Here is a 16760-nt window from a genome sequence, read left to right as displayed (position 1 = left end):
TAGTTTCCTTGATAGAGTATATAGCGGTATGTACCATTGAGTAAAACAGTACCGTAAAATCATTTCAGTTTATTTTTTATTTATTTTTCTTTATTTTATTATTTTTTTTTTAACAGGATTTGAAACTAATCAGGAATACAATGACTAATTACCAGGAATTTTGGAAAATTTTCGAAAAACGTGAAATTTCTTTAAAAAACACAACTAAGAAAATTACCCCAGAGAGGCGCAAATAACTAACTTCTAGTTAAAGTTGCATGAAACAAAATTTAATAATAAAGTTGCATGAAACAAAAAAGTTGCATGAAACAAAATTACATGGTTGTACATAGTGAACCAAAAGTGGAACAAAAAGACTAATAAACAGAAATGAGGCAAAAAAATTAAATGCAATTTATTAAACAAAAGAAAAAAACAAAAACATTTTCTTTGTTTTAATGACTCTTACTATATACGAATATTATAATTAGCAGAAAACTCTAAAATACGAAAAACAAGCCCTTTTTTAATAAAATACAACGAAAAGAAATTTTATCTATCAGGGTAGAAGTGTAAAGACCTTCTAGGAGGCCCCCCACCCCCCAAGAAAATTAAATAATTTGAAAATAGTATATTTTGATTTAGTTCAATTCCCCATTGAACATGTCCTGACAATTTCAACGTAGTACCCTTAGCTGTTCCTGAGGTATCGCCCTATGGACAAAACTGAATGCATGAAGTTTCTTTCGTTTAGTTTAAAATCCCCCAAAAAATAACCTGAAGTTCTATATTAACTTCTAATTTTAATTTTAAATTTTATATTAAAACGTCTTTAACGTTATATGTTGGCAAAGCCACGAACATTTTAACATAGAAAAAACATTTTCAAAAAACAATTGCATCGATTTGTGACATCAGCAGTAAACTTTAGTTTCAAGGATTTTATCTTTGTTGTAAAAAAAAAAATATATTCAAGCCTCCATACGAATTCTCCGGCATTTATTTCACCACACACATAACCATCTGCGCTAGGAGGCGTTGAATTTTGTTCTGCACTATATGGTAATTAGTAAGCTACATTAAACTTGCTGATTTTAAAGTTTTATGTACCAAAGGAGTTGCAACATTTATTTGATTAGTTTTGTTTGCTGTTTTTCAAGGTTTAACACTATCCTACGAAGTTTGTTGAATATAAGCAATTTTCGGGGACAATCCAAATAAAAAAGGATTGTCCCAAATATAGGGGAAACGTGACAAGGGAAAGATAGGACACGGTAAAGTACCTATATAACGTGGTGGCTTAGTTCTGAAATACTATTAAAAAAGTCTTCCTTAGTTACATCACTTGTTAAATAATGTTATTTATTTCACAAAAATTTCTGTCATTTATATAATGACAATTTCTGACAGTTTTTATTTTACATATTCTTTTTCATTTGTTAAGAAAAGAATATTTTAGATCTTTTCCGTTTCTCTCTATAAGAATTCAAATTTTGGCTAACTATTTAAATATTTGCCAAAATTTTGCAACAAATTTTTAACAAAAGTTGTACTATAGTGCTTTCGATTGGTAGGTAGGGGGAGAAAAACTGAAATATAAATAAGTTGAAAATGTGCACAATTTTTTGGTTTCTATTGGGTTGAAGGGATTTCAGCCCCTATCATTTTACAACCTTGAGTATAGAAAAATATTACGTAACTATTACCCTCCACATACCCTGAAAGTTTCAACTTAACTTTCTTAACTTTTCCGTAAATATCACATGTACTCCCTTTTGACAACCTTGGATACAGATAGTGTATTTTGATTTAGTTCAATTTCCAACGTATATGACATTTATGTTGATATAACCTACTTGACAATAATGCAAGTTATGTTGTGATTTTATTAAATTTGCTCTAAACATGAACACAAAAACTGGATTCAAAATGAGCCGAGCAAATATTACAAGAAAAGTGTCCCCTCTTCCCCATTGACACCACTGGTGATAATTAATGGCGTCAATTCACGAAAATTAAAGAGGCTAGGCAATTCTTGAATCTGGAAGAGGGAATGCAGAAAAAAATCATGCAGGAAAATACACCCCCCCCCATTGAAGCTACTGGTATTCTTCAACCATGCTACTTGATAATAATACAACTTGTATTGCGACATTATAAAATTTGCTCCAAAGATGGACACAAAAGCTGAATTTTTAATCACCCAAGCAAAATACACAGAAACAATACAGTGAGACTTCATCAGGTAAAGGATTACTTGCTTTATTGTTATTAGTATTTATCCTTTTTATTTGTCATTCACTTCATTAATTCTATAATTCCATCTTGTTAATAACAATGTAGCCAGAACACTGTATTGAAGAATAGATGGCCTTGAAATATAATTCCAGTTTTATAGTAGAATTTGTGTATAAACATATTAAAAAACCCTAAGCTTTGAACCGTAGAAAATCAATCGAAAATGAAACAAAAGTCCTATAAGATGGACTCGAGCTAGAAAGACTTAGTAGAAACAAAGTAGTACGAGGGAAGTTGCATTCCAAGATGGTAGTATCTTTTGATTTTTCAAGTGTAGAAGATCAATGTCTTATGGAGTAATATTGTGTATGGACTTGTGCTAGATTTTTTCAGATTTCTTGATCAGATTTCTCAAAGGGCAATGCTTTGCCCTTTATTTTTTAGCCTATTAAATTACGCGGCTATGCTTTAAGGATAACAAATCAAGGCATAGTTACTTTCTAAGACAAAACAAAAGATGACTAAATGTAGCTTGAACTTGGCTCGCTTTTACACCATCTAAGGGCTTAAGAAATAAATACCAATCTTGTACAGGCCTATGGGCCCCTCACAAAGTCTTCTTCCTCTGGAGAAAAATAGATTTCTGTAAAATTTAGGACAGTTCTGCAGCAAGGCCTGCTATACAAACAAGGGCCAGCCTTGACCACACCAATTCCTTGTACCAAAATATCTTACAGAATGCACTTTAATCGTCAACTAAATGAATTCATTCTTCATTGAAAGATTCTAATATATGTACCAAGGAATCATTAGTTAAGCTGTCAGATTGCCATACTTCAGATTCCCCGAATATATCAACAAAGGAAAAACTTTGAGATGGTAAATCGCAGGGTTTTTGTGTTATTTGCAGTTAGGCTCCAGGCACCTCCTTACTCACAGACCGTTTTCTCTTGATTCTCGTTCTCCCTTCACATGGAGAATTGCCTCTTGGTTCTCTTTTCCCTTCACTCAGAGCATTGTCTCTTGAATCGCGTTCTCCCTCCCGCCAGATAGAGTATTGTGTCTAAAAACAAGATAAGGAACCAAAGAGACTAAAATCTTTGATAGTATTAGGCTAGAAACCCATGGAATCCCCAAACGAAAGGATTTGCAGACGAAACGAAATTGCCAAACGAAAGGAAACGCAAGATCTCAAAACTCCTCATTTTAGAGGAACCTCTTAAACTGGAATGGAAATACTGTTCCTAGACGAAGGAGGAATAAGGGCCCTAAGAGACTGGGGAGTCAAGAGCACCTAGGACTTGGCTCATTATTGCACCGAGCCAAGAGTGCCTTCGAGCATCCCTTACCCGCTTAAAATTAGCTTTCCCAGATGTAATCTACAAAAGATAACAACAAATACTTAACCGGTAACTTGTCAACTGAAAAGCTGTATGCAAATAGGCGAATAACAACATTAATCATTTCTACTTTACTATAAACATTATTTAGAAACCTTATTTAGAAAGAAATTATTTAGAAAGCTTATTTAGAAACCCCTGGAAAGTGTGCCACATTTCACGATTACTGTCCCTTTTTGCTATCTGCCCATAATTTCACAATTTGTTTTTCATTTCTGAAAAGATTGAATTTTTGTTCATATATGACTTCAATTATCCCGCATTTTCCAGGGTTACTTGTCTGAACACTAATCAAGACCGTTTCCTGAAGTAGTAGTCCTACTGACCTCTCATGTCATTTACGTCTTGTCAAACGCTAAGGGTAAGTAGTCGGGTTTGTCAGATAAGTAATCTTGGAATATAAGAACATACTACAAGAGTATAGACTAGTCTGTTTTTTGGCATTCAAAAATGTGTTAAGACTCATCAAGTGCCCCTCCCCATGGTAATTTTTAGTAAAAGGCAAAAGATTAACTCGACATGAGGAGAGGCCAGAGCCATGAAAATTGCTAGAGTTGACTTGAGTATATAAAAATAAATCCTTATTGGTTTCCTAACAAGGTTCGAAAGCAATAAGGAATTCAATTTTGAATCAAGCAAATACTTGCAAAAAAATCATATGATGGGAAAACATATTCAATCATCAGCAATTCATGTGCAACTTCAATGACATGGTACTAAAACTACATCCGCAGAAAATAACATAAATATTCAGTAATCAAGCTAAAAAATAATTGTAATGTAACTAAGTGGTCGATCAATTGCTGTAGCCAAAGGCTACAGCAATCCCCTTATTTAAATATTCCAAGAAGCTTGGCGTCACTGAAGGAATTTTTAGTTTGATATGTTGCCAGCGCAATTGACTTGATGAAATCTGTGGGGACAAAGGGCATTTAACTTTTTTAAGATTAGCCTTTGCGATTTTATCTAAATTTCAGCAATTTGATTCAATCCCTATTTCAATTCAATAATAAGTATTTAATGATTACAGAGTATCTTAGAAAACATAATCCGTCAAGAATCTAGATAGTATTCGCACAACTCTCTCATATGCTTGGGATTTTAGGCACAATTCTTCCGTAAAATATGAAACATGTAAGTTTATGAAGAAAAAATATTTTTTTCAAAAGGACCCAATGATCAATTTTACATGTCCCATTATTGTCTTAACAATCTAAAGAGTAGAAAAGTCGTTTTTATCTTGTATATAAATTTTTTTTTTATTAATAAACAGTATAACAAGAATCCTTGGAGAATGTAAGGCTTATGGCCAAATATTACATAGCACCTTCGAAATTAATTCTATTCGCAACTAGACAGATAGTCGATCGTGTGACATAACCTTATATTTTGAGATTATGATCGATGGTGTAACCACTACTTGTAAACATGAAAAAGAGTAGTGCATGAAAGCCAGATGTCTTAGTCGCTAAATCCTGTTCTCTTAGTTGATTTTGAATAATATTTTTCCTCCTTCTTTTCATAAAGTTGATGATGTATGGAGCATAGAATTTATACGATAGGCCAAAAGGATAAAAAAATTCAATGTTCTTCGCTGTTTGAAAGATACATAGCCCATAGCCGGTAGTCACCGTAGAGGAAATGCTTTCCAAACTGATGAAGACATTTTTAAAACTTTAAAATTTCTAAATGAAGTCAGAAGATCCGCACTATGAATTGTACCGGAATATGTCAGAATTAATACTAAATACGTTGATTATTTAGTTTGTGTTCATGGTGCTAGGTCTAGTAGAACACTGCAGTCTGGCGTGATTTCCAAATAGGTTTCAAATTGACTCAGTTATATTAACGTGATACTCTCAGTCAGAACATTTGCAAATGCACACTCTAAACGTACATTCCCTGTTCGTACTATTGTCATATCTTGAATGCCTGACAAGTCCAAAACAATAACCCCATGATTTTTTGAAAACATTGAATCGGTTATTCCATTTTCAAATACTTGAGAGTCATGATCTAGGGAGGGATTGCATGGTCAACTCGTACAGAGTTCTATAGGATTTTTTGTCAAATGATAGAGTGTACAGTAGAATACCATTCACTTTGCACACAAGGCTAGATAGATCGAAAAAATTTAAATCCTGGGGGGAATCAGTCCAGGATCCAACAGCGCTGCCACTCTACGCACCGGCCGCCGCCATTTTTTAGGGAATTCCTCCATTGATATACGATGAATCACTAGAGTTACGAGAGCCCGTGGAACTAAGACTGGGGTGAGATTATGGGGACATGAATTTTAATGATGGTACAATTTGTTCCTATAGTTTCCACTGCCACTGAACTCGAGCACATAACTAGTTGTATCTGAGTATGGAGAATCGCCGATATGATAACAAAATTTGTATTTGATGCTGTTGGAAGTGTTTTTCACAAAACTAAATTCGATGGGGCAAACTGTAACTTTATGTCACCCTTGATATTGGGGGGTAGTCATTGGGATATATTGAATGTCTCATGATTGAATTTTCCAACTGAATCATGCTACTGGGTGACTTCAGTAGTCAAATTACCGTCAGTATCAACAACTGTTCAATATTGATAGACCAATGATTGTCCTCTCAACTCTTTGTACGCCTTTGGCGTCATAATCACAAAATTATATGTAGCTTGCAGAGTTGGATAAATTATTGCTAGTGCTCACCAATGTTCCATTAATAAATACATTAATTTTTTTGAATAGGTTGTGTAGAATACAGTTTTCATAAGAGAGACCATCTCCGGCAGTTGGAGGTGTATTATCTGAGTTTTTCTTCACCACAACATTTAAATCAATATATCTTGACGACAAATCAATGAAATAGTATTCATGGGAAAATATTTGAAAATATAAATGGTCCAAGAAGGGTTGGTGAGGGTGAAAGTGTTCATGGAAACCCAACTTGACACTGAACTCAAAATTTTCAGCGTTGAATAGATTCAATGAAGAAGAAGTTTATGTCTATGATTCCCTCAGAGTGATACACCTTAGTCTAGGAAAAGAGATCGTTCTTCTATCGAAAAATCTTTTTCTTCTTCTTCCGGTGTTTATTGCACAACCGTTTTTTATTCTTCAAAGTTCTTCTTGGTGCCCTTTACCTCCTTTCTGGAGGGACACTGATAAGTGAAAGAAGCACACGCATCTTTTTCAATCCCTCCCCATTTTGCCAAAATTTTCATTGCTCACCAACGGCTCTTGCTGAAGATCTAATATTTTCCTTAACACACCTCGAAATTCCTGCCCGACCCCCAGTCCTGTGGTGTGGAGGCAGCAAAATTTGATGCAGCTGGTACAAGATATTTTCTGGCAAGGGGTAGTGCAGAACGAAATAGCCTAGAAAACCAGCTACCAAGACCATAGCCAGACATTGTAGTACGACCCTTGTAGTTCAATCCATTGCCTATTTGATGTGGACTCAAAGCACCAACATAGTAATCGATATCGGGGCAGACAAATGGAATTCTTCTATTGTTCATTTTAGGTGATTGTGCTGTCGCCGACAACGGGTCGAAAATGACATGTAATCACTGCTAAGCTTTTTGTTATTGCTAGAGGATCACTCAATTCACTTTTTAGTGAAAACTGACAGGGTTCCATATACGAAGTGTTTACGGGAACATACTGAAGATGCTTTATATTGTAGTGGTGAACAAGTTCATGAGTTGTTTTTCGTTCAAGAACTCGTAGGAGGGGAACATTTGAATTACCAACCCGAGATGTTTCCACAAAGGATGCGTAGAGAAATATGCAAGAGTCCGAGGAGAAGGCATGTGGGTAGTCAGCAAAAATGAAATTAGTATTTCCAGCACTTCTACCATTGGGTATATTGAGCTTAAAGCCAAGAACGTTCTTTAAGTTATCATTGAGAATAATCTTTTCATTGGAAATTGGTGAACTAATGTAGATCTTGCCCTCCTCCTTTGAAAAGTTGAAATTAAAATCTCCTTTTTTACGAGCAGAAATTATTGTATTGATAGTGCAACCTTAATCATTAATGCAGATGACGTCCTCGTCCAGTAATTCAGAATATGGATATTTCATCCAAGTGATTTTTTTAATTTTTTCTATATCACCTATTGATGGCAGCCAACCATATGATCTAATTTTTACATCCTATATATGATTATTTTTCGGGTCGTCATAGGTATTTCTAAGGATAAGATAAACAATAGCCTATTCATGTGCACCGTCATATAGGATGGCAGAGGAAAGTCTCATACAACAATCCCATTTCACATTCAAGTCATTGTAGAGAGGATAAGAAAAGTTGGACATGAATATTATATAGAAATCATGGGGCATTGTCAAAATCTTCAAAACCGATCCAAGAATCAAAATCAGAGTTGTATTCTTGCCACCGAACAACTAACTGTTTCTTACACCCGCAAGAACGCGTCTTTAATATCTTGTCAATTTGATAGATTTCACTGTCATTTTTAACATTTTGCAATTCATAGTCATAAAAGCCGCCGAGAAGCTCTTCATCCTTGGCATCACGAAGACTATAAGTTATTGGTTTAATGTATAGGGTTTTTGCCACTTTAATAAGTTCTGTTGACCATAAGTAAGTACCCTTTTCAAAAAAATTAGTTGTTATATTAATTCTAACAGTATCGCCAACGTTGAATTTGTTTTTCTTCTTCTTCTTCTTGACTGTTGACTAATTGGAATATTGTTTAAGAAACGTGTCGATTGTTTCATGATCCGAATGATGAACATCCGTTGGTGTAGAGTTGGACAATGATTGATGAGGTCGTTGATTATAAATCAGAATGATTTTATCTAGATCATGAATAAAAGCCGGCGTATTTTTCAATGTACAATATCTTGAAATTAAAAGTCGAATAGTTCTTATCAATCGTTCGGCCAATGCAGCCTTTATAGGACTGTGACTATGATAGAGCAGATTACTATATTTCTCTAGTACTTTTTCAACATGATTATTAACAATTTCTCTACATCGATACGTTTGAATTTTTTTATATGAATCCTTTTCGAGAATACTTTCAATGGCCTGAGCAACTTCAACACCTCTCTTTGATCGCAATGGAATTGCATATGCATAGCGACTAAAAACACTGATTTCAAGTAGAATGTACTTGTACGGTGTATTGTGACGTCGTTAGAATGCTTCGTTCGTTTGGAGAACAGCTTTACTCTTATGCAATGGGTAAAAGTACTTAGTTTTTCGTTTTGGATTTGCTTGGACGAGATTTTTTATAGGTAGGTTGTCGCTTGACTAACTCGAGTTTTAGTCCCTCTATATTTCAATGTGAACACCCGTGACCGTTAAAATAGTGGTGTGAAGACTTAAACTCCCCACCTTGACAATCTTTTCATAAGTATCTTTCAGAACTTCAGCCATTTTGAACGTAAACACGTTGTGTAATGATCGCTACCCTTTTGTATACTGACCACTGTTGTTGACGTTGACGTGATACGTCTTCGCTTTTATCTAGCCATCAGCTGTGTGCCAGTATTTTTCAAAATCGATTTAAAATCTTCTTTTTCTTCTTCCAGTTCATATTTTAATTTTGATGATGATGATGATGATGATGATGCAGGGTCATTTAATTTTTTTTAGAATTTGTCTATTGCCAATAAGACTTTATTGGAATTTGTACGTGTTGAAAAGGTTGTATATATGTTTGCCAGAAGTTAATAGTCCTCTACGATATTTTAACATGTCATACATTAAATCAAGTAGATTATAGCTCTTGCCTTGAAATATAAACCCAACCACAATGCCCACAACTTGAATAGCGTCACATCAACAGCGAGAAATTGGTTGACTTTTAATATGTTCACCATAAGTGAGGGGTCTCATATTTTAAAATTTAAATAAAATTTAATTCAATTCATCCGTTTTTAATTGTGTTACAGCGGCAGACTCTTGAGAATATGATTCTTTTTTGAGATCAGCAGCAGCAGCAGTGGGCTTTGATTAAGGGTGTTTGTCCACTCGACGAAGTGTATCTTGAAGTAAAACCAATTTTTTATCATCCTCAATAGTTTCATTGTGGAGGAATTTACTCATATTGTCCTCAAAGTGTTCGACGGGTGATAAAGTGAGTTTTTTTGGAGTTAATTTATAGGGTCTTGCCAATTTTACTAGACAAAAACGTCTATAAGTCCTTTGCGGTAAAAGTGTGAAAAAGCTACCGCCTGCCTGAAGAGGTTGTTTACTTTTTAAATTATGCACTTTATTTTTATAGTTCCCAATGAGAGCAAATGAATAATGCTTCTTTGCTTGCTTCTTAACTAATTCTGGTAGTTGAACATTAACCTCTGTCAAATTTAAACAAAGTTAAGATAGTATATTAATGAAATCATTGTCAATACCGTGTTTGACTATGTCCTTCTTACTCGATTTGCCTGTGGTAAATGGAATTGAAAACAAATGCCTTTTTTCAAGTTTTCTTTTCAACTCCGTGATACTAAAATCTAGGTCTGGTTAGCGTTCACCGGGAGATATACAGATATGTCAGCGTCGACCATACCTGTGACTACGCATAGACCCTTAGATGTCTTTTGATTAAGACCCAGCTGAATGTTGCCGTGGGGTGTATTTGGAGCCTGTGTCTTTTCCGTAGTTAGGAAGTTGGGAGCTCCTGGATAGATTTGCTTATTGAGGGTTATTAGCGAGCTAGAATCACGAACAACTCTGTAGATGATATAGTAGGTACTGTTCAAAGCAAGTGTTCGCATACATTTGCTCTGATGAAAGAGATTATGGAGAACCAGAGTAACGGAAATCTGTTTATAATGAGCGCGAACAGTGAACAATTGCAACAATTGCTGAGAACATTGTTTAATACATTCAGCCGGATCGTCAATGATCAACCAAGAGTTTGGTTCAGTAATTTTGAAAACATGAAGTACCTGTATGAAATGTATCTGCACCAACCCTATGGTGGTGGCAGCAATTGCTTTTGTTCTGTTGTATGATTCCCGCCAAATACTATAGCAATAGTATATTTTTTTCGGCTTTTCCGCAAACATTTTATCACAATTTTTAATTATTTTAGTTAAGAGTGTTGTGTTGCCCGACTTTAGGAGTCCACACAGATTAAACATGATTAGTGTTTCAAATTGATACAACGTCCTTTCAACAATCTACCTGTAAAACAACCTATAGTCTACAATTGTCTTACGAATAAATAATTTTTCACTACTACTACTACTACTACTACTACTACTACTACTACTACTACTACTACTACTACTACTCTGTTCTTCAAGAAGACAAAGACGAATAAAGAATCATATTTTTTTCTTTTATTATATACACATAAAAAAGTAACAATACATTGAAAAAAAAATAAAATTTTTTAAATTTATTCATAATAAAAAATACAACATTTACATGGGATGCACATAGAAAAAACACTTTTTTTTGTTTATTTATAGATAAAAAAAATAAAACATTAAATTAGAGAGAGAGAGCAGTTGAAAAAAAAATACACTTTTTTTAATTTATTTATAATAAAAAAAAAATACAACATTTACATAGGTACACACACAGAGAGAAAAAACACTTTTTTTTTGTTTATTTTAGAGAAAAAAAAAATATTAAATTAGAGAGATGGCACTTGAAAAAAAAAATCGGCTCTAAGTCCAAAAAAAAGATAACTTTGGTGACAGAGCGCCCCCCGCGCTGGCGGTGACCGGCCCCCCCCCCGGGCCGCGAGCCCCCCCCCCCCCCAAAGGCCGTGAGGCCCCCCCCCCCAAAGGTTTTTTTAGGCAACAAGTTAAAGGCCTTTATTTAAACCGAGACTTTCCCGATGGGCCAGGAAATCGATCGGATCTGTATTTAAAAAGTCAATAAGGGGGAAGAGAGTCACACTCTCTTAACAAACATAGACCTTGTTAGAAATGTTACTCATGGCTATTTTCTCTACATTTACAGTATAGTTAATGTAGTTCAATGAACGAATTGCCAACAATTTGGCTCGTGGAATTGCATTTTCAACAATACAATTACTATAAATATTCATGTAAAAATTCTTGTCCACATAGCACGTGGGTACTCCTTTGAAACGTTTCTTGATTTCCTCGTTGTATGTCTGTATAAAGTACACCTTTGGACCTAAAAACATACAAAGGGAAATCAAGTCGCGTCTGGGTTAAGATTTTAAAAATGCTATTATAATTGGTGCTCCACGTTTTAATATCTCAGGATAAAGAACGTCATTCTCGTTTGGGTATTCCAACCGGAAGCTGATAATTTCCCCATGCGCTAAATCATTAATTAGATTTGATGTTTTTACTTTGAGCAGTAGAGAATCAGTGTCACCGTAGCAGACCTCTACTTGCCCCTTTTCCGGCCAACCTACCCTAGCCACATTGTAGTAGAATTCCAAAATGAGTTTTTTTTAGATCTCCAGGATAGCACTGGCTGCAGCAAAATTTCTAGTAAGAACACTGCGTCTTTTTTTCTTATTCACAAGTGGCATGTCCAGGCCAATGATTGTGAGAGAGGTAAAATTGGGATTGGCAATAATTCGAGCACATTCTTCTGGATCGGTCACAACGTCACAAAGATTTCTATTGCGAACACTCTCACACATTGTGCCGAAAGCTGAATTTAAAATTAGTTTACTAAGTTCTTGTTTAACCTCTGGCTGTTATGAGGTACGTTGGCTAAAGAAAGTGTCAACAAACGAATTCAAAAATGGTTTTTGGCTTACCTCGCAGTCTCGTCTAATTCTCGTTACGTAGTATCCGGTGCTGCAAATTCATTTAATGCTCCATTGTTCACAAATATATTTTGTTCCGGCAGACGGTAGAACATAAGTTTTTGTTTTGAAGGTAACAAAAGAAATCCGTCCACCACGACTAAACGACTATTTCAGTTACTCATTGATTAACGATTATATGTTCAATTTATACACTGGTATAAATTATAATAATCTTTATCATGTATCTCGGATGTGCTATCCACTTCACTGTAGCAAAACCAACCCCCCGTCTCAGGCTCCTCCACACTGTCGTCGCCAAGGGGTTGGACCTGGGGGTCGGGAGGTTGATTGAGCCAGTTATATTCAATATACTGTCCTGAATCATGTGACATGGCCGAGGGGTAGAGAAGATTCATATTGAGAGAAACTGCCTCCAATCCTGTTCACTTATGCTCCATCATAATGACATTGGACTTCTTACAACCCACGTAGAAAACAAAACCCCCCCTCCGTTTTAAAGTGTAAAAGAGGTGCAGAGTAAGGTCAGTAATTAGACTGCTTAAGTCAAAACAGTTGTTTAGGCGAATTTATGGCACTCGAGTATGCGAAGAATAATAAGCGCCCAAATCAAGATTAAATTCTTCATAGATTTTATCCGTATTTTTACACATAATGTCTAACAGGGTTAACACGTCACTCGACAAATACAGCTTGCAGTAGTCAAACCCATTTTTACACCCTCCCTCTGCCCAAACTTTTTTAGCAAAACTGTATTCCTCGGGGGTGCAACTACGATCGTGAAACGAGTCGTAAAACGATTCAATACAAGGAATAGATTCCTCGGCGAATCTCGACATGGAACAATAATAATCATAAGGATAGATGCCCTTGACCGTTAACAAACCATATAAATCATTTGGAAATTGGTGCTTGAGAAGGGGGAAAGCATTGCAGCCGTCATCGTTTTTCTGCACTTGAATTCATTCACTCAATGATTTGGGGAAAAAACTGTAGGAATCTAAAAAGCGAATTTTATTCGTGTACTCAACGTCGGCTTCAACAAATTTCCACATAAATTCCAAAACAAGCAACTTTTCCGATGATTTGGGTATGATTATGGACGTACAGTTATCTATCACTAATGCATCATCATCTATTGTTCCATGTCTTTGAAAACGTGCCAATGCAGGTAGCAAATTCTTCAGATTGTAGTTAGAGTTATTTACTAAAACCGGACGAAAAAGTTGTTGTTTAATTTTTAAATTACATGAATTTTGAGCCCACCATTGAAAGTTACTTTTTCACGTTGAATTTGGGTCAATAAGGTGGTTATGATTCTGCACCGCACCGCGTCTTCTGGGGTGAGGGGACCCCTACACACCCTGCAAATGCCCTATCTTCCAACGCCAGTTGTTCTTTATCCGACAATTTCATTGGAAAATTGGTATGACGTAATCATAAAATTGTCTTGTTTGCCGTTTTTATTAAAGAAACCAATAACTTTTCCATACTGCCCTCCTCGTCCATAGTAAAAAAAACTCTTCCAATTGCATTTTATTGTTGGCGTCACGATGGGTATGTGCAGAGGAACACGCAACTAGTTTTTGTTCCTTGACTATATTTGGCTTTGATGGGTCCGATACCTCAACCAGTCTTGTTTCACAATCCAAAGACACTTTATCAGATTGCAGAAGAGAATTTTGAAAATTTTTAAATTGTAAAATGTCTTTCCTTCTACCGGCATTTCTATTCTTTATTTCCAGGAATTTTCCAATGCCCCAAGTGATCTGAAAATGTTCGCTCAGATCTAAATGAGGAAAGGCACATGGGGCAATAGAAACGTTCTCCATATTTTTGCCTTGAGATAAGGGTCGACTTATTGCTGTGACGGGGAAAAAATGACCATAAGAATTTACATCTTTGGGAGGTTCGTAAATAACCCATACAAAATTTTTAACATTTTCCACCATCGGTGTCCTCACTGAATACAAAACTCCTTTTTTATTCGTTTTTTTTTCCCCATCTACAAATTCAGTGTCATACTGGAGAACAACCCCCCCCACCCCAAGAATTTCAATTGCTTTATAGCAAATGCATATTTCTTTTAAGGACCAAGGAAATTTTAAATAAAAAAACAAAAAAATTAAATTATGGAAAATTTTTACAACGGTACGTGCAAGTCTGTCGAGAATTTTAATCGTTGATTCTTTGTTTAATGTCTTATGGGCTGCTGCTAAAAACGCATACTTAAAGCATTGCAGTCCCGTGTCAAATTTGAAACTTTGAACCCATGTGGTAGTCTAACACTATGGCGTAGAATTAATTCTTTTACACTTACCACAGCTTAAAGAAAAAGTTTTTTTTTAAATCGTACAATATTCAGATAAATGTAGTAAATGTATAAAATTGTGGACCCATTCAATAAATCACCAGATGCATCAACACTATGTCTGAGTTTTTTTGCACATTTGAAAAAGTAGTCTTCAAAATTATATATATATGGGTGGAAAGTCTGGTTGCCTGTCTAAAAATGAAAATAAAATTTGTCCCCAGATGTCCCCTTTTTTAGGTAAACTTTTTGATTCACCGATACTTTAATTCCCCCTCGACCTCCCCATATCTGGATCTGAATCTCAATAAGTGCTCAAATTCTGTCGATATAGCTATGGAGAACTTTCACGGGGTCATTTAAAATAATGCCAGCGTTTTCCTCGGGGGAGCTAAAATCTACCCTGTATATTTGCAAATGGCTTAGAGCAGATTCTAACAAATAAATATCAGGCAATTCCAGGGACATTGCACTATTTTGGTGTCGTGAACATTTTTTTTAATTAACCTCGTTAAGTAGAAGTCATCTCTTAATAAGTACGTACCCGTAAAAAGGAAAGTCTGCTCATTGCATAATAAGGTCCAGGTGTCCTTCGGCTAATCATGAATACAGGGAGAGCTAAATGGCAATACATAAAAGAATATCAGTCGAGAGAGGGCACTAACACCGAATACATGGAATTAAAGGACACGAGACGTAAGAATATTTTACATCTTCCCTCCAACAGTCTACACGTACGGGATTAAGTTTTTTTTTTGACTAAAGTCTTATCAGAATTATAACACACTTTTCTTTTTTTTATCAAACAATTTTTTTTTTAATAAAAAGTTACCCCCCCCCCCCACCCCCAACCCCCCTCCCAACCCTTCCCGGGCAGGATCCCTTGAGAACCGGGAATTTCGTTCGAGGTAGGATGATTGATACCCTTTCGAGTTGGGGGTATCGGACTTCACAACACTGTTCAAATAGAACAGCCTCAAATTCTTTTTTCGAAAGCACCTTTCAACGAAAATAATTGCCTGAAATGAATTGGCCCAAAATAATGTTTCTTGACATCATTGTGAAGACACATTTGGAGACTATTAAACAGAGCTTCTTATCGCAAAAAGACGTCCCGTTACAAGGAAGCCCCCACTTAGAATTCAAAGTGGATTAAATAGTTATGTATTAATTTGATAATAGCCAGTATTTCTGTGAGAGAATAGCTAACTAATACAATTTTAATCCGGGATTGCCAACTTTTACAGAGCAAATCGTTTTTTTTTTGTTTTTTTTTCAATAATTTAGTTTTTGTTTTAAATGTATATTTGAATTATTTCATTATAATTGGTATTGGCTATAAGTTAAAAGTTTAGGTTTTTTTGTTTTTGTTTTTATAAAAATGCATGATGCATTCCTTTATATACCGATAATTTGGTTAATGAAAGAAAATTAAATTTTTTTTATAAACAAATTTTTAAGTTTTAAACATCAAAAGCTATTTGCATTAGAAAATTTGTCATATTTTTGAAAAAAAAGGAAAAAAAAAATAAATACACTTTATAGTTATGTCAGCAAATAAGAAGTCCCCATCTCGGCTAAAAGAGAAGTGTACCTCCTCTATTGATTTATTGAGCCTGAGCCAGTATGCGAAGCAACCCAGTCTCTTTTCAAATTCCTTCCAACTTGCGTGGAGCTAACACTGGCGTCAGAGGACCCTGGCATTAAAAGATTCGTGGCTATTGGTTGGTCCAGATCGTGTGTAATTCTACCGGCAGGTTTGATAATTGATGGTCTTGCAGCTTGCATTAATACACCTTCGCTATATCTTGCTTTCTTTTCAGAAGGGGGTTATTGCACGTATCCGCTTCCTTGAAAAAAAGGCAAAATTTATCATGTAACAAAAATGCATTTTGGGTTTTGAAAATAATTAAGTTTATGTTATGCATCTAAATTAGTTTAAACAACATCTTTATTTCAAAATAAGGGGTTTTAAATTAATTTTCTTAGCAACTGAATCTTTATTCGACAAAAACTGGGTTTGCCACGAAATTTTACAAAACCTTACTTGTGTCTTTTTTTTTTTCTGCTTTATAGAATTTGCACGAGGCGGGTCA

The 16760-nt window shown here is 35.2% G+C and overlaps 1 protein-coding gene and 1 pseudogene across 1 annotated transcript in view; both read right to left on the bottom strand.

Moving 5' to 3' along the window:
- The window catches only part of bma (SCY1-like protein bma), a 431463-nt gene that overhangs the window by 329750 nt on the left and 84953 nt on the right, over positions 1-16760 (bottom strand). The window lies entirely within an intron of this gene.
- LOC148945362 (U5 spliceosomal RNA) lies at positions 4040-4156 on the bottom strand (annotated as a pseudogene).

The sequence above is a fragment of the Artemia sp. Qi Xiang Cuo genome, chromosome 13, assembly GCF_049724085.1.
Source record: "Artemia sp. Qi Xiang Cuo chromosome 13, ASM4972408v1, whole genome shotgun sequence".
NCBI lineage: Eukaryota > Metazoa > Arthropoda > Branchiopoda > Anostraca > Artemiidae > Artemia > Artemia sp. Qi Xiang Cuo.
Note: the sequence above shows the minus strand (reverse complement) of the source record. Positions and strands in the feature narration are given on the sequence as shown.